We start from the raw sequence: 18,125 nt of genomic DNA, 5'->3' as shown, positions 1-18,125 counted from the left end.
TGCGGCACCGGCACACCGGTTCTAGTCCCGGTCGGGGCACTGGATTCTGTCCCGGTTGCCCCTCTTCCAAGCCAGCTCTCTGCTGTGGCCTGGGAGTGCAGTGGAGGATGGCCCAAGTGCTTGGGCCCTGAACCCGCATGGGATACCAGGAGAAGCACCTGGCTCCTGGCTTCGGATCAGTGCAATGCTCCGGCCGCAGCGGCCATTGGAGGATGAACCAATGGTAAAGGAAGACCTTTTTCCCTGTCTCTCTCACTGTCCACTCTGCCTGTCAAAATAAATAAATAAATAAATAAAAATAAGTTATTCTGTTGCCAAATAAGAGGGTATTTTTAAATGCTTATAGAAAATTATGAAAAAAACTGCCATGAATTTCTTTTTTTTTAAAAGATATATTTATTTATTTGAAAGGCAGAGCTACAGAGAGGCAGGGGCAAAGAGAGAGCGAGGTCTTCCATCTGCTGGTTCACTCCCCAGATGGCTGCAATGGCTAGAGCTGAGCTGATCCAAAGCCAGGAGTTTTCTTCCAGGTCTCCCATGCAGGTGCAGGGGCCCAAGCACTTGGGCCTTCTTCTACTGCTTTCCCAGGTCATAGCAGAGAGCTGGATCAGAAGTGGAGCAGCTGGGACACAAACAAGTACCCATATAGGAAGCTGGCATCACAAGTGGCTTTACCTGCTACACCATAATGCTGGCTCCAAATTTGTATTTTATTTATTTGAAAAGCAGAGAGCCAGAGAAAGAACTCTCATCTGGTGGTATACTCTCCAAATGCCAGCAATAGCTAGGGTTGGACCAAGCTGAAGCCAGGAACCAGGAACTCCATCCAGGTCTCCCTCATAGGTGGCAGGGACCCAACTACTTGAGCAATGCCTGCTGCCTCTCCCAGGGTACACATTAGCAGGAATCTGCAATCTAGAGCAGGGCCAGGTCTCAAATCCAGGCAATTGGATATGGGATTGAGTGTATCAAGCATCTTCTTAATCATGAGGCCAAACACCCACCCAATCTGCTTCTTTTTTAATGTGGCTAATAGATCTAAAATTGCTTGTCTTTATTGTGTTGCAGTTGGACAGTGCTGCTGTAGAATTTGACCTGGAGTTCGTTCTATCTGTGGGGAAGAAATATAAGATTAAATTCACTGTTCTAGAAAGTAGTCAGTAAGTTTTTAAAAATTACATATTATATGTAAACCTGTCAATATATTTTTCATAGTAATTTTTCATAGTTTTTCCAGTACTTTTTGAATTATAAGTGTTCAGTTACAGTCTATAGCTTATTACATTTCTTATGCTCTGAAAAAATTCAGGGGAAAGGGTACTAATAAATTTACCTGAGGAATTGATTTCTCACCTAAAAAATTAAGGATGTGTTGGGAATGTTTTAGGCAATGAGGCTGTAAGTGCAAGGACAAGGGAATGTCACTGACTCCTTTCAACAACTGGAAGAAAACGTAGTTTAGAGCATTGAAACAATAGGAGAGGGCTGGAGAGTGGTCGGAGGGATGGGAATGACTTACAAGTTTCGTTGCACTTGTTTTTGTAAAAAATATTTTCCACAAGGAGAGGATTGGCATGAGATTTGGCTTTTAGGAAGATTACTTGTATTGCACATAGGGGAACTAGGTGATGCGAGCAGTAGCCTAGATCCGAATCAAGGGAGCTAGAAAGAGCTGCAGGTATTCCAAAATTAAGGGATTTGTGACCTAAGATGATTCTTTAGAGACAGTGAGGGTTGAGGACCTTTGTCAGAGATGACTCTGAGTTTGTGAGTTAGTAACTGGGTGGACAGTGGGGCCATTCACAGGATTAGAGATCCCTGGAAGAGGACTAGGTTTAGCTCTGTTCTTGTGAAGTTCACTTTGAGGTCTTTAAGGAATTTGAGTAACAAAGTCCAGTGTAAAGAATTGGATTGGTTGGACTACAGAGCTAAATCTGGGAATTCTAGAATATGATAACTATAACCCTTAAGTGGATGAGATTACTTGAGGAAATTTGACTAAGGAGAAAACTGTAATAAAACCTGGAAAAATTTATACTATTAATTTGAGTGTATTTAGTACTTATGAGAAAATTTCAGTTTGTTATGAAGTCTTTGTATAAAAGTAAAAGGATCGGATAAATACTTACCACTTGACATCTGTGTAATCCAGTAAATAATTTTACACATGCTAATTCGATTCTCTGGAACACTTTACCTTTTTACTGCAACAGAAAATACACTGGACTTCCTAACTGTTTAGGAAGCTGGCGATAGTTATGAATAGAGATTGGTATTTTGCTGTGTTAATAGATCTAAGGAAAAATATAAATTATTTTTATTAAAAATATAAATTATTATTTTAGATGCCAAAATGCCTATCTTTTTCTTTTTTTTTTTTTAACAAAACAAAACAAGAATTGGTATGGTGGTATTTAGCTTAGCACCTTAAGTCACCATTTGGGATGCCTGCATTCCATATCAGAGTACCTGGTTTCAGTTCTGGCTACCCTTCTTCTGATCCAGCTTCCTGCTAATGTGTACCCTAAGAGTCAGCAGATGATGGCTCAAGTATTTGGGTCCCTGCCACTTATGTGGGAGACCCAGATTGAGTTCCAGGCTCCTGAGGTCAGCCTGGCCCAGCCCTGGCTTTTGGGAATGAACCAGTGTATGGAAGATTTCTGTCTCTGTTTGCCTTTTAAATTACTGGATAAATCTGTAATAGAAAACATGGATGTCAGCCCTAACAGTATCTTAATTAAGGGGGAATGTTAGATACTTGTCACCACTATCATGAGACTTCACATTGGAGGCATTGACCAGCGCAGTTAATAAGGAAAAATAGAGGTATAAGAACTGGAAAAGAGAAGCTCTGTTCCAGTTTGCTTATATCGTATGGAACTTAAATTTATATAAATAGTCTTTGCTGACTATTTATATAATGACTTCATGACCAGAAAAAAGATAAAATAAATATTGTATATTGCTAACAGATTGTTTTTATGTTAAGTAAAATTAACAGTTTCTGTGTTTGTTGAGATCATTCCTTAGGCGAGCATTTAGCCTAGCAGCCCATATCAGAGTACCTGGGATAGTAGAGTAGCGGGTCTAGTACTCGGCTCCTAACTCCTGCTTCCAGCTAATGCAGAGCCTATGAGGCAGCTGTGAGGCCTCAAGTAATTGGGTTTCTGCAGCTCACAAGGGAGTCTTGAAGCAAGTTCCTGGCTCTTGCTCAGCTGGGCCCCTGCTAGCCATTGCAGTCATTTGGTGAGTTGGCCCTCTGCCTCTCAAGTGAAGAAATTAAAAATTTTAAATTATATTAAAAAGAAAAAGATTGTTTCTGAGTGATTAATGACTGATTTATCACTTTTTAACTCAGTCTTAAGTTATTTTTAAAATGATAAAATTTAACATGTTAAATGCTAATGTAATACTTTTTGAAAGCAGGATTCCTAGAAGAAGGATTTTTGATATTTTCATACATCTTAAAGAGGCCACAGTGTTTTGTTTTGTTTTGTTTTTAAGATTTATTTATTTATTTGAAAGGCAGAGTTACAGAAAAGTAGAGGCAGAGAGAGAGAGACTTCCATCTGCTGGTTCACCCTCCAAATGGCCTCAATGGCCGGAGCTGGACTGATCTGAAGCCAGGTGCCAGGAGCTTCTTTCGGGTCTCCCATGTGGGCCATTTTCTACTGCTTTCCCAGGCCGTAGGAGAGAGCTGGATCACAAGAGGAGCAGCTGGAACTAGAACTAGTGCCCATATGGGATGCCAACACTGCAGACAGCAGCCTTACCCACTACGCCACAGCGCCGACCCCCACGATGTTTTTTAATAGGTGAATAGTGTTTCTGCCTTACCCACCTTCCCAACTGGGTTTTTGATGTTTTCCTTCCTGGTCATTGCTTCTGTTTGTATCATATATTCTGCTGTGTTTCATCACCTCTCACAATCTTAACTGTTAATTGTGTGATGTAACAATGTTGGCCTGGAGTTACTTGCAGATAAAATACTTCTGCCTCAGTGACACTCCAAATCTGAAGTATTGATTTATTTTCTTAAGATTTTTGTTTTCAGTAGTTACTTGTAAAAAGTAATGAACTTTTTAAGAAATAATTTAACCCTTTTTTCATTGGACTCTTTTTAGATACGAAATTCAAACTTTGTTTTACTTGAAACTTCCGTAGAATATTTGATACTCACTACTTTGCTTTTATTTTAGAGCTTTATTTGAAAGAGATACAGAGAGAGAGAGAAAGAGAAAGAGATCTTCCATCTGCTGGTTCACTTCCCAAATGGCTGCAATGGTGGGGGCTGGGCCAAGCGGAAACCAGGAGCCAAGGAGCTTCTTCCAGGTCTCCCACATGGGTGCAGGGGCCCAAGGACTTGGGCTCTTTTCCACTGCTTTCCCAGGCCATAGCAGAGAGCTGGATCGGAAATGGAACAGCCGGGACTCTTAACTGGTGCCCATATGAGATGCCAGCACTGCAGGTGGAGGCTTTACCTTCTACCCTACAGCGCCAGCCCAACTCATTACTTTTTACTTAGAGTTAAGTCATCATATTCTCTTCTTTCCCTATTGCAGATTAATTTGCCTGTATCATAATAGGCCAACAGATGACAGCTTTCTGGCATATTAGGTTTCAGAAGTTTACTTGAAGCACAGTGCAAGTATTACATCTAAATAAAGTTAAGGGTTAATTAAGTTAACAGTAACTTGGTTTCTGAAGTAGAGCAGAGTTGTTTCTTGTTGTTGCTGCCGTTTACTTATTTATTTCTTAATGTCATCTGCGGATAAAACTGTAATTTTTTTTAAATTACTTAGTTGAAAAAGTGACAGGGAGAGAGAGGGAGAGATCTTCTATCTACTGGTTCACTTCCCAGATGCCTGCAGTAGCAAGGACTGAGCCAGGCTGAAGCCAAGAACCAGGAACTCCATTCTGGTATCCTACATGGATGGCCGGAGCCCAAAGACTTCATCATCTTCCAGAGCCCATTAGCAGGAAGCTGGATTGGAAGCAGGGTAGTTGGGACTGACACTGGCTCTCTGATAGTAGATGTTGACTTTGCCAGTAGCATTTTTAACCCATTGTGCTACAACACTGGCCCCTGTAATTAATTTTTTAATGTGTTTTTTTTTTCTGAAAATTCTATAGCATTAAAATGTGCATAATTATGAATGAAACTTCTAAAAGGAGTAAACAAATTATTTCATAAGCTCTGGTTCATAGGAAGTAATAATTGAATATTTGTGATTTGGAATTCCTCAAATTCAGAGCTGTCTGAAATATTTATTTATTAAGATTTTTATTTATTTGAGAGGCAGAGTTACAGACAGAGGGAGAGACAGAGAGAGAGTTTTCCATCTGCTGGTCTACTACTCCCCAAGTTGCTGCAACAGCTGCAGCTGGGCTGATCCAAAACCAAGAGCCAGGAGTTTCTTCGGAGTCTCCTATGCAGGTGCAGGGGCCCAGGCACTTGGGCCATCTTCCATTGCTTTCCCAGGCCACGAGCAGAGAACTAGATGGAAAGAGGAACAGCTGGGTCATAAACCAATACCCATGTGGATGCCCTCGCCACAGGTGGAAGCTTACCCTACTACACCACAGCACTGGCCTCTGAAATATTTAATGTTTCAAAGATTGCATGGTAATTTGAATTTGATCATTTTAAGTAAATCTCCCAAGTTTCATTTTTAAGAAAAGTGTTGAAGATTTAATGTTATAAATTCTTTGTTTTGGAGACCAGCATTGTAGAGTAGTGAGTAAAACCTCTGCCTACAATGCCACATCCCATATGAGCACTAGTTTGAGTCCTCACTGCTCTACGTCCTATCCAGCTCCCTGCTAATGTGCCTGGGAAAGCAGTGGAAGGTGGTCCAAGTGGTTTAGCCTCTGCATCCATATGGGAGTTCCAGAGGAAGCTCCTGGATCCTAGCTTTAGCATGGCCCAGCCCTGGTCCTTGTGGCCACTTGGGGAGTGAGTGAACCAGTGGATGGAGGACCTCTTCCCCCCAACTCAACCCCGTAACTCTGCCTTTTAAGTAAATAAAATAATCTTTAAAAATAAATAAATCCTTGTTTTTGAAATGTGAATGTTAAATTTTTTTTTAGTAATATTACCAGATAAATGTGTATAACTTTAGAAATATTTGTACAGTCAACTCATTGTAAGATAAAACATTTTATTAAAATTAGTGCTTCTTTATGGCAGGTGTTTGGCCTATGTTTTAAGAAACCCACATCCCATATTGGGGTGCCTAGATTTGATTTGCCCCTCCAGCTCCTGACTGGCTTTCTGCTAATTCAGGCCCTAGGAGACAGTTGTCAAATGATGGCTCAAGTAATTGTGTTTCTGCCACTCAAATGGAGACCTGGAATGAGTTCCTGGTTCCTGTCCAGGAGCTGTTGCAAGCATTTGGGAAGTGAACCAGTGGACAATAACATGTTCCTTCTTTTCTTCCCTCCCTCTTCTCTCTGCCTCTCAAATTAAAAAAAAAAAAAAAAAAGGCAGTATATGAATAAGTGCCTTAGACTTTTCACATAGTAACTCACTAAATATAGGCAATGACATTTCACCATCCCTTCACAAGAAATTCATGCCTGAATATGGTTTTGATGGCTTAGTAAATGGATACTCTGGACATGTAAGAAGATGAAATTAGATGAAGTGGGACAACTTGGAGTTAACTTGATGTCCCTGGGGGAACCAGAGGTTGTTCTGATGGCTGGAGAAAAGGGGGAATATCAGCCGTATTGGCTAGGATAAGGAATTTCAAGTGTTCTGCACTAATCTTGGTCAAAAATAATGAGGCCTTGAAATAAAGTATTGGTCATGGATGTTAAAACAAAAATAGTAATAGGTGTTGGGGACAAAGAGCCATGTGTTTTTTTTTTAATTTGGGGTGGGGAGGTGGTAATGGTGAAGAGGAAGCAATCAGAGGTAACATTCAGATTCTAGACTTCAACTTCACAAGATTGTATATAGGAATAGGTGGTTTGAGTAGAATTTGACTTGAGTTTTGGAACTGGAGGATATGATGTCTCTGGAACTTCTAAGTAGCAGTTTATTTTTAAAGATTTATTTATTTGAAAGGCAGAGTTACAGAGAGGAAAGACAGATCTTCATGCGATGGTTCACTCCCCAAATGTCCACAGCAGCTGGTGCTGGGCCAGACCAAAGCCAGGAGCTTCATCCATGTCTCCTATGTGGGTGCAGGAGCCCAATTACTTGAGCCGTCCTCTACTACTATCCCAGACACATTGGCAGGGAACTGGTTCAGAAGTGGAACAGCGGGGACTTGAACTGGCTCCCATGTGGGATGCTGGCATGGCAGGGAACCTGGTACCCCACAACACTGACCCCAAGTAGAGATATTTTAGAATGACATTTGAGTAGACAGATCTGGAGGTTAGCAGCCTGAAAATGGAGGCTTATACATTGTGAACATATAAAAACAAAAAGTGCATAAGAGTATAAGGAAGCCATGACCTTTGGAACACTGGCTGTTCTGATAGAAACCAAAGAAGCAGATCCAGGGGCTGGCATTGTGGTGCAGGGTGTTAAGCCGCTTCCTGTGATGCAGGCATCCCATATCAGAGTGCCATTGGGAGCCCCAGCTGTTCTACTAACGATCTAACTCCCTGCTAATGTGCCTTGGAAAGCAGCAGATGAAGGCCCAAGTACTAGGCCCCTGGCACCCGTGTGGGAGACTTGGATGGAGTTCTGAGCTCCTGACTTCAGCCTGGCTCAGCTCTGACCATTGCAACCATTCAGGGCGTGAGTGAGGCATGAGGTGGTGGATGGAAGCACTTTTGTGTCTATTACTCTGCCTTTCAAATAAATAAATCTGAAAAAAAAAAGGGGGGGGGGTTGTAGGTCTATTGGAAGCAGAGGGATCAAATACGATTAAATAGAAGAATGCTTTTCAGAAATGCCTTTTCACTTAAAAATGTATTTTAGATACTTTCCCTTATTAGCAGTTTAGCTTTATTTTATTTTTGAATGCCTGAACTTTTCATTTTCCTTATGATGGGTATTTCAGTTGTTTTTATTTGCTTATAATTAAACAGTATTGGAGTTAACATTTTTGTGGAAATGTCTGCATACTTGCATGAATGTATCTATAGGAAACATCCTTGTAGATGTAGATGAAATTGCCTAGTCTAAAGAATGTACATTAAATTTTTGATATATTATTGAATTGCTCATGGTATATAAGCTATTGTATGTTCCTTCCAGTAGTATCTTTTAGGCAACTTTGGCTCTTTTAGAGAATATTTGTAATCTGTCGAACATCCATGTTTTGTATAATGAGTGTTTTGTTTTTTTTTAAAGATTGATTTATTTATTTGAAAGGGTTACACAGAGAAAGAGAGGCAGAGAGAGAGGTCTTCCATCTGCTGGCTCACTCCCCCTTTGGCCACAATAGCCAGAGCTGTGCTGATCCGAAGCCAGGAGCCTCATCTGGGTCTCTCTTGTGGGTGCAGGGGCCCAAAGTCTTGGCCATCTTCTGCTGCATTCCCAGGCCATAGCAGAGAGCTGGATCAGAAGTGGAGCGGCCAGGACTCAAACTAGCACCCATACAGGTTGCTGGCACTGCAAGTGGCAGCTTTACCCACTACACCACAGGGCCGGCCCCAATGAGTGTTCTTTTAAAAAATTTTCATCTTTAAAGTGTCTTTCATCCCAGATTGAAAGTAGTATGAATTCGAAGGAAAATAAATAGTATTTTATTCATTACTTTGATGCATAATAAAGAGAAAAAGAACACTTTAATTTTATCTAATTACTTGGTTATTGAAATAATGTAATTTAAAAATGCATTTTGTTCTTGTAAGCATCAGACTGGGAGGAGTTCTTTGTTTTTAAAGAAACTCTGTTTCTTTGACTTGTATGCTGGAAGCAATAATTAGATTTAGAGGGATTGGATTAGAAGGAAAAGAATACTTTTTGTACTTTGGGGTTACAACCTATTTCTGGTTTGTAAAATCAATTTAGGGAGTCATGATCAGCTTTTAAGTAAAAATGAAATAGAAGTTAAAATAGAGTACACAGAGAGGAAGGATAAAAACTGTGAAACTGTTTTCAATGTGTGTTGGGTCACCATGCAAGGTGTATCTTCTGTGAATTCTGGGCAGAAAGTGAAAAATCCTACTTTATATGACAGGCTAATTTTGAAATAATTTCTAACAAAGGTATTTGGTAAGTTGCAGATAATAAATACTAATCTGTTTTTTTCCTTTTACCTTTTAGTACTTCTCGCTCTCAGGAAAAAGTAAAACTTTAAACCAAGCAAAAACACCATTAAAAGGTCAGTTAGAAATTTGTTTGCCATGGAATTCTTTCCATAGTTTTCACATGGTTATCAGTCAGGTGGACCTGCTCATTACCTGCACACAGACATTACCTGTATATAGCATGCACATGAACCATTATGAGCACTATTTTGGAATGTGTTCTTATTTGGTTTTTTAAATGTACAAAGATTTTGTTTAATGATAATTCCCCCCAAGAATGTATTTGTTATTATCTGGATCATTTATGACAATTTTTAAGCCTGGTTCATTATCTTATTTCTTCTTTTTATTTTATTTATTTGAAAAGCAGTGGGAGACAGAGATCTCCGATCCACTGGTTCACTTTACCAAATACCTGCAATAGCTTGGGTTGGGCCAGGCTGAAGTCAGGAGTCAGGCACACGGTCTGGATCTCCCACATAGATGTCAGGGACCCAGGTACTTGAGCCGTTACTTGCTGCTTCTCCCAGGGTACACACGGGCAGGAAGTTAGGATTGGAAGCAGAAAGGGCTTGAACACAGGCACTTTAATAAGGGGTGCAGGCATTTTGCTAGGGCAAACACCTGCTCTGTTGCTCTCTGTTCTGTCAGTCACTTCTTATGCCTGTAGGTCATCTTTTTCTCCTAATTGATAAGTGGTCAAACAAATTAAAATAAAACTAAAAATAACTGGCAAAGACCTAATTTGTAAGGTAAATAAATATGTTGTTACATAGTTCATATTTTAAGGCCATATTTGTGAATTTTAGATTACCTAGGATGTTGTCTACTTTTTATTAGCTCAAATATTTGAGTTTTAACTGCATTTGCAGTTTTATGACCTTTAGTAGGTGCCTCTTTCTGTGAAAGGTAAGTTACCTCTAAAGTAGACATTTACAATCATACAGACAGTAGCACTGTCGGGAAGGGCAACTGCCAGGACCTGCCAAGCTGTACATTTTTCAGTTACAAACCTGTTGTGTCTTTGTTTTGAATGTCCACACAGTAATTATTTTTTTTTCCTTCAGAATATCCTGGGTTTTTGAGGTTTAACTCTCAGTCTTGACCAGAATGCTAATATGAAGCTGTACAGTAAGAAATTTCTTTCAAGGCATGTCAGTTGTTCATGTCAGCTGATTGCAGAATCTTTTGGGGAAATTTTTGTGAAATATCAAAGTTGCTGGGGGGTTAGAGAATGAGAGCAAGGGAAATTATTTGGACTGTCCATAATAGCTGACCGCTCCACTGATGCTGAGTAGTGGCCTTAAATCAAAGCAAATACTCACTTTACCATGTCTGTTAAAAACACTAATAAGGAGTAGGCATGGAGGCTCAGCCAGTTAAGGCACTGCTTGGAATGTCTGGGTCCCATTTCAGAGTGCAGGTGCTGAGTCCTGGCTACTCTGCTTCCTGCTAATGGGAAGACAGCAGATTGTGGCCTAAGTCCTTGGGTCCCTGGCACCCATGTGGAAGACCTGGATGAAGTTCCGGGCTCCTGGCTTTGGCTTGACTTAGACTTGGCTGTTGCAGGCATTTGGGTAGTGAACCAGCAGACTAAAGAACAATCTCGATGTCACTGTCTCTCGCTCTCTATCTGCCTTTCAAATAAATTTTTTGAAAAATAAAAACAAATTTTAGTTCATTAGTTTTTTCTTTTCCAGCTTGCATATAAACTATTTCTGAACACATTTTTTGCTTCAGATTGGTTGTAATAGAAATATTGAATTTGCTTTCTCCCACATTTATTACATTTCCATCCAGCCTCCCTCTGGTCAGACTTCCTTGACTGACCCAGGATATTTCCTAACTTCTTTGGTGGAGCACCAAGTGACTAGATAGGCTGTAGAAATGGGGGGGAGGGGCACAGTTGAAGAACAATTAGTAGAATAAATGCCCCAGGAAGAACAATAATGTATTCACTTCCCACTGTGAGCCAGGCCCCAAGGATGTCAGGGCAAACAACAGAGGCCTGTGCCTGCACAACATTTACAGTCTTTTGAGCTCAAGTAAAGGAACTCTTGCAAGAGCAGTTTCAGTGGAGTGGTGGGATAGAAGCCAGATTACGTTAGGTTGAGGAATGAGTGGGAGGTTAGGAAGTAGAGATAGTGAACAGATAGGTCCCTTTCAAGAAGCTGAGTGGTGAGGAGGAGGGGAGCTGAAGAGCACGGAAGGAAGGGTTTAGTTTCGTTTTGTTCTGTATGATGGAAGAGTCTTCACTATTTCCTGGCTGAAGAGAAAGCATCAGTGGTAACAGAGAAATTCAGTGAGCTCTGAGCAAACAATTGAAGGAAAACAAGTTGTAGGGATGATCTGTTGATTGTGAATGCAAAAAGGTTTTAGTAAAGGGCATAAAATCAAGGTTATTCTTGGCTTTCAGATTGTATTTTCATTGTAAAGTTTAAGGAATATGAGGGTGGAGAATTAAAAGAGTGGCTAATTTTTTCTGCAGTATACGATAGAGTACTGGGAAAATTGTTTTCCAGGGGCGAGTGCATCTATCGTCACTGCTGCTCCCATATTGTAGCCCTTGTTATTAACAGTTCTCCAAGATTATTTGCTAACTTTCAAGTTGAAATTTGGGAAAAATAGCTAGTGAACTCTCAAATAATGTAAGTTAATAGGACAAGTTAGGGGCCGGCGCTGTAGTGCCAGCGTTACTTGTGGGTGCCAGTTTGTGCCCAGCTGTTCTTCTGATCCAGCTCTCTGCTAATGGCCCAGGAAAGCAGCAGAGGATGGCCCAAGTGCTCAGGCCTCCGTACTCGTGTGGGAGACCCGGAGGATGCTCTTGGATCCTGGCTTTGGATTGGCCAAGCTACAGCTGTTACGATCATTTGGGGAGTGAACCAGCAGATGGAAGACCTTTCTCTCTGTCCCTCTCTCTGTCTGTGACCCTGCTTTTGAAATTAATATTTTTTTAAAAAATAGGACAAGTTAAAGGTAAAATAATCTCTAATGTTTTTATTAATTTATAACTCTTATGTAAAACTATCCAAAAACTAATAAAATACAGTATTATGGATTTGAATACAAGGTTATATTAAAGGAAAACTTTTTCATGGGAATTTTTTTAAAACAACAGTTTCTATAAAATAACTTTTATTGCTGTATAACATGGTAATTAGCACTTGAAGAGTGAATGTATGTTGCTGCTTCTTATAATTGACTTTTTTTTTTTTAATTTATTTTATTTATTTGAAAGGCAGAGTTGCAGAGAGGCAGAAAGAGAGAAAGAGGTGTTCCAGATGCTGGTTCACTCCCCAGATGGCTGCAAAGGCCCAAGCTTTGCCAGTCCAGAGCCAGGAGCCAGGAGCTTCTTCTGGATCTCCTACGCAGGTGTGGAGGCCAAGGACTTGGACCATCTTCTACTGCTTTCCCAGGCCATAGCAGAGAGCTGACTGGGTTTTGAACCCAGCTGAATGGAGCAGCTGGGATTTGAACCGGCACCCATATGGGATGCTGACACTGCAGGTGGCAGCTCTACCTGCTACGCCACAGCGCTGGCCCCCATAATTGACATTTTTTATTGTACTGTTTTTACTTTGGGTTTATCCATTGTGGATTTTTTTTTTTTAAATTTTTGGTTTTACTTGAGAGAGATCAATCTCCTATCCACTGGTTCACTCCCCAAATGCTGTCAATAGCCAAGGCTAGGCCAGGCCAAAGCCAGGAACTAAATCTGGGTGTCCCACGTGGGTGGCAAGGACCCAACTACTTGAACCATCACCTGCTGCCTCCCAGGTTATGCATTAGCAAGGAGCTGGAATCTGGAGCAGAACCAGGACTGAAACCCAGGGACTCCAATATGGAATGCAGGCATCTTAAGTACTTCTTGACAACTAGGCATATGCCTACCTCCTGTAAATTGACATTGTATGTATTTCTTTATTGACATTCAAAACAAGGAAGACAAAATTTTTGTCATGTTTGGTGGTCTGGTTTTTCAGTCTGGCTTTTTTGGGGTATTAACTAAGGTATAACTTAGTTTAACTTAGGTATAAAAATATTTTGTTGCTTACTTTCATTGTTTTCTCACATTTGGTACTACTTCTGTTAATATAAAAATACGAGACGGAGGCTGCATTGTGATGCTACAAGTTAAGCCACTGCTTGCTAGGCTAGCATCCCATACCCAAGCACTGGTTCAAGTCTTGGCTGCTCAGTTTCTTTCTTTCTTTCTTTCTTTCTTTTTTTTTTTTTTCAATTTTAATTACTCATCTTTATTGATAGGCTCTTATGCTGTACTCTCAAGACATAAATTTAAGGTTCAGTTTAAAAAAAAAAAGTACAGGATGGAAAACTGTCACAAAAAACAAACTGAATGTCTTACAACACCAAGACCATAAAGGTAACCAAGCAAGAAAACCAAGAATAAATTAACTTACTTGTTTATAAAAATAATTATTTATCAAGTAACATTTGTTAGCAGAGGTGCCTCAATGTGCTGCCTCAGGCCTAGTCCCAATTGGGTAGCTTATTTTCTTTAATCCTTACTTGGGATAAAAACTGTTTCAGTGAATGAGCCATCAAATTAAGGGATACTTGCCCAAAACCTATAGAAAAGTTTAAAACTAAGAAGTACCATTTATTTATAAAATATCAAGTTAAGCCCTCTGAATGATCACGGAAATCCAATTAATGTCTGGGCTACTAGCCCTTTTCTGTTCAATCAGTCCCATTCCCCCTACCTTAAGATAGAAACATTCTGAAGCAAAAAGTAGTTTTGCATTGTACCAATATATGAAATTATACATAAAAGTTGCCACGGGAAGTAATATTTGTTTAATAAATTATATACTCCAAAGTAGAGTTTCCTACTTATGCTAACTTTAATATATATTTATATAAATGAATATATTTAATTGTATTTGACATTCATCCTTTTACTCTGTAATTACCATGGAGTAAGAAAAATTTAGGTTTCAGCTAATATTAAAGTTCATTTCTATATCTGGTGGTTTTTTAAAAATTTACATACTTTGTGCTTGGTATTTTTAAAAAACAAAATATTTTGGAATCCACAGACTTCCTTTCCTTTCAACTGAAATGTTGTAAGAAAAGCCTTACAGGTTGTAAGACCAGATCAAGCTTAAAAATTGATTCAGAAAATTTTTCTGAGATTTTGATTTACTTTTTCTGTATCTCAAGCTAATTACTTTTGATAGAAGGGTGCTATGAGCCAGAGGAATTCCCAGCTTACTTTGAAATTACTTTGCTTATTTTGCTCTATCACATTTTTCAACTCTCTTAGATAAATGAACTACGTAATATCCTCAAAGATCAACCAGAGAAAAATCTCATCTTTGTTACTTAGAACCAAAACTTATTCTTTCCAAGGAGTAGTTTAACCTACTAAATGTTTATTAAAAGATTTTTCTTTCTTAGAAAGTAACATTTCTTCTCTTTCATTCCTGTAATGATATTTCATACACTTAATGCAAGTTATAGACAATTGTTAGGTAAGTATCAGGACAAAATTAAATCACCTCTCTTAAGGTGCATGTAAAACATTCTTACACCCTTTAAAACTGAATTTTCTTTGACAAAAATAGAAATTAATGGGAAATTAGATAATCATTAAAGCTTAAGTATCATGGTCCATAAGCTATTTAACTTTTGACACCAAACAAGAAGAGTAAAATTTACTAAGAGGATCTTCCAGTTGTAGAACTATGGCAAAAATAAATATTTTATTTTATTTTATTAATGATTTATTTATTTTATTTGAGAGAGTTACACAGAGAGAGGAGAGGCAGTGAGAGAGAGGTCTTCCATCCAATGGTTCACTCCCCCAATTGGCTGCAATGGCCAGAGCTGCGCCAATCCAAAGCCAGGAGCCAGGAGCTTCTTCTGCATCCCCCACGCTGGTGCAGGGGCCCAAGGGCTTGGGCCATCTTCTACTGCTTTCCCAGGCCACAGTAGAGAGCTGGATTGGAAGTGGAGCATCCAGGACTTGAACTGGCGGTCATATGGGATGTGGGCACTGCAGGCGGTGGCTTTACCCGCTATGCCACAGTGCAGAACCCTCGTGTTGCTCTTTTAACTTCATTATTATACCAGGATCATCTTTTTTGCTACCCATTAGCAATCTAAACATCTGTTCTCGATACATTATAAGTTCTAAGGCAGGCTGATGTTCTTCCAGAGATGTACACAATTATTCTTCATTGTTTCTGCTCACTTGTTGAGAGCTGTGGTTTGCTCTGTCAGAGATTCTGCTGCATCGTTGTGATCTCTCAAATCTTTCTACAAGAGCTTTAGCATCAGCAAGTGCCTTCTCAGTTGTGCAACTCATTTATAAAGGAATGTCTCACCAGGAGAAGCACCTGGCTTCTCCCATCGGATCAGCGCGGTGCGCCGGCCGCAGCGTGCCTGCTGCGGTGGCCATTGGAGGGTGAACCAACGGCAAAGGAAGACCTTTCTCTCTGTCTCTCTCTCTCTCACTGTCCACTCTGCCTGTCAAAAAATAAAAAAAAAATTAAAAAAAAAAAAAAAAAAAAAAGGGATGTCTCAGTTCCAGGAAGAGGAAGAGGATGAGGCCGAGGAGAGGAAGTCAGCTCCCAGGAGCAGAGCTTTCCGAGGTCTGTGGCAGCCGGTGGCTCCGGAGCGACCCAGCACTGGGGCGGCCCAAGCGGAGTAGGCTCCTCACTCACCTCCCTGCACTTCGTCCACTTACTTGGTTCTAAATCTCTCACAGACGTTAGCTGTGGAGACTGGGACCCAAAGCCTCCGCCAACCCTGACCTATGCACCCTAAGGGTAGTGACTTCGCGGCCCGGATCAGTTTCTTCATCCAGCGACACAGAAACGGGCAGAGCCACCGGAGAGGCAGCCAGGGAGCCCTCACTGGCCCGAGGGGAGCCTCGGCTGACCACTCGGCTGCTTGTTTCTGATCCAGCTTCCTGCTCATGTGCCTAGGAAAGCAGCAGCAGATGACCCAAGTACTTGGACCCCTGCCACACAATGTGGGAGAGTTGGATGGAATTTCAAGATCCTGGTTTTGGTCTGTTCCAGCCCTGTCCATTGCTACTATTTGAGGGGTGAACTAGTAGACGGAAGATCTCTTTCTGTCTCTCCCTTTCTGTGTGTCCCTTTGCCTTTCAAATAAAGTTTAAAAAAAGATTAGCTTCTCAGCATTTTTGTTGGTTATACTTTATAAAAAAAAATCTTGCTTCCCAATTACTGTAGAAAAACTTTACTGTACAACTCAGAAACCTTTTAGGGAGAATTCATTTAATTCTCATATTTGCTCTCAATTTCATAGTATTTTAAGATTTATCTGATATTTAAATAGCTCATGACTAAGTCACCACATGCCAGTTATGCTACCTTGAGAGATTACTTAACTTGTTTAAGCTTCTATTTCTTCATCTGCAAAATGAAGATAATTTTTGTCTCATTTACTAGTATAAGAAGTAAATGAGATAATTTGTGGATGCTCTTCACATAATATTGGCACTTAGCACTCAGATATTAACCTGATATTGGTATAAGTTGGAAGAGAAAAACAGAAGATGCAATATTTTAACAAATGGCTTAAATACTACATATTAAATGGTTGATGACATTGACATACAGTATAGTGTCTGTGGTATTTTGAGTTTTTGTTTTTAAGTTGGCAAGATAATTATGAGATCTTTTACAAGTATTCAGAGGGTAGCATTTGAACTAGCAGTTAAAATGCTGGTTAAGGCACCTATATCTGAGTTACCTGGGTTTGTTTCCTGGCTCTGAGTTCTGATTCCAGCTTCCTGCCACTGCAGATCCTGGGAAGTGTGTTCTAAGTAATTGGATCCCTGCCACCCACATGAGAGACCCAAATTGAGTTCCCAGATGCTGGCTCCAAAGTCAGTGTTTGTAGGCATTTGGGAGTAAATCAAGATATGCAAGCTCCTGTCTCTCTGCCTCTAAAATAAAGAACAAATAAAGCAAAAAATAAAAATACTCAGCTTTGGGATATGGAAGTTTGATTGAGTAGTCTTCAAGTTTGCAGCCTATGTTGAAAAGGGGATGATAGTCCTAACACAAAGAAACAACAACAAAAACCTTTCTTAATTCTTTATTAAAAGCATCTACTTTTAGGCGTTTTCCCTGTATTTCCTAGTCTCTATGGAGTTAATATTCTGAGAACAAATGCCCCAAAAAGAAAAATGGTAATTTTTACAGATTTTTATATTTAGAGTCATGAAAAGTTTTGTGACATCAAGGTTCTCTAAATGCATTGGAAACTTAAAGGTAACTAAAATCCAAATCTTTATATGGCTCCTTTATGACTCATAAATAGAGAGGTTGGTTTGGCAGGTTCATTGATAGTACATTTTTTTTTTTGAAGATTTATTTATTTATTTGAAAGGCCGAGCAAGTGAGAGAGAATCTTCCATTTGCTGTTCACTCCCAGATGGCTGCAGTGGCTAGAGCTGAGCCAATCCAAAGCTGGGAGCCAGGAGCTTCTTCTGGGTCTTCCATACTGGTTCAGGGGCCCAAACACTTGGGCCATCTTCTACTGCTTTTCCAGGCCATTCCAGAGAGCTGGATCAAGAGTGGAGCAGCCGAGACTCGAACCGGCACCCATATGGGATGCTGGCACTGCAGTGGCAGCTTTACCTGCTATGCCACAGTGCCGGCCCCAATAATACATTTTGACACTATTTTAAAACTCACGTAAAGATTTTGGAGAATTTGAACTACTGTAATAACAGACAACATTTATAATGCAAACTAATGCTGTCAATTGATTATATAATATTTTCACTCATTTTTCTTTTTAAAAATTATTTATTTGAAGGGCAGAGTTATGGGGGAAGTGGGAGAGACAGAAAGAGGTAATTTTCCATCCACTGGTTCACTTCGCTACTGACTGCAATGGCTAGAGTC

At 40.0% G+C, this 18,125-nt stretch overlaps 1 protein-coding gene across 13 annotated transcripts in view; it reads left to right on the top strand.

The window, feature by feature from the left end:
• AFTPH (aftiphilin) overlaps positions 1-18,125 on the top strand; it is a 72,980-nt gene that overhangs the window by 6,290 nt on the left and 48,565 nt on the right. For 3 of the 13 annotated variants that reach the window (XR_016230324.1, XM_070069044.2, XM_051837987.3), the window contains exon 2: positions 9,233-9,290. The exons of the other annotated variants lie outside the window; for them this stretch is intronic. The gene's annotated coding sequence lies outside the window, so the exon portion shown is untranslated. The remainder of the gene's footprint in view (positions 1-9,232; positions 9,291-18,125) is intronic. 13 annotated transcript variants of the gene reach the window in all.

The sequence above is a fragment of the Oryctolagus cuniculus genome, chromosome 2, assembly GCF_051225735.1.
Source record: "Oryctolagus cuniculus isolate XC-2025 breed Fujian yellow rabbit chromosome 2, ASM5122573v1, whole genome shotgun sequence".
NCBI classification, from domain to species: Eukaryota; Metazoa; Chordata; class Mammalia; order Lagomorpha; family Leporidae; genus Oryctolagus; species Oryctolagus cuniculus.
Note: the sequence above shows the minus strand (reverse complement) of the source record. Positions and strands in the feature narration are given on the sequence as shown.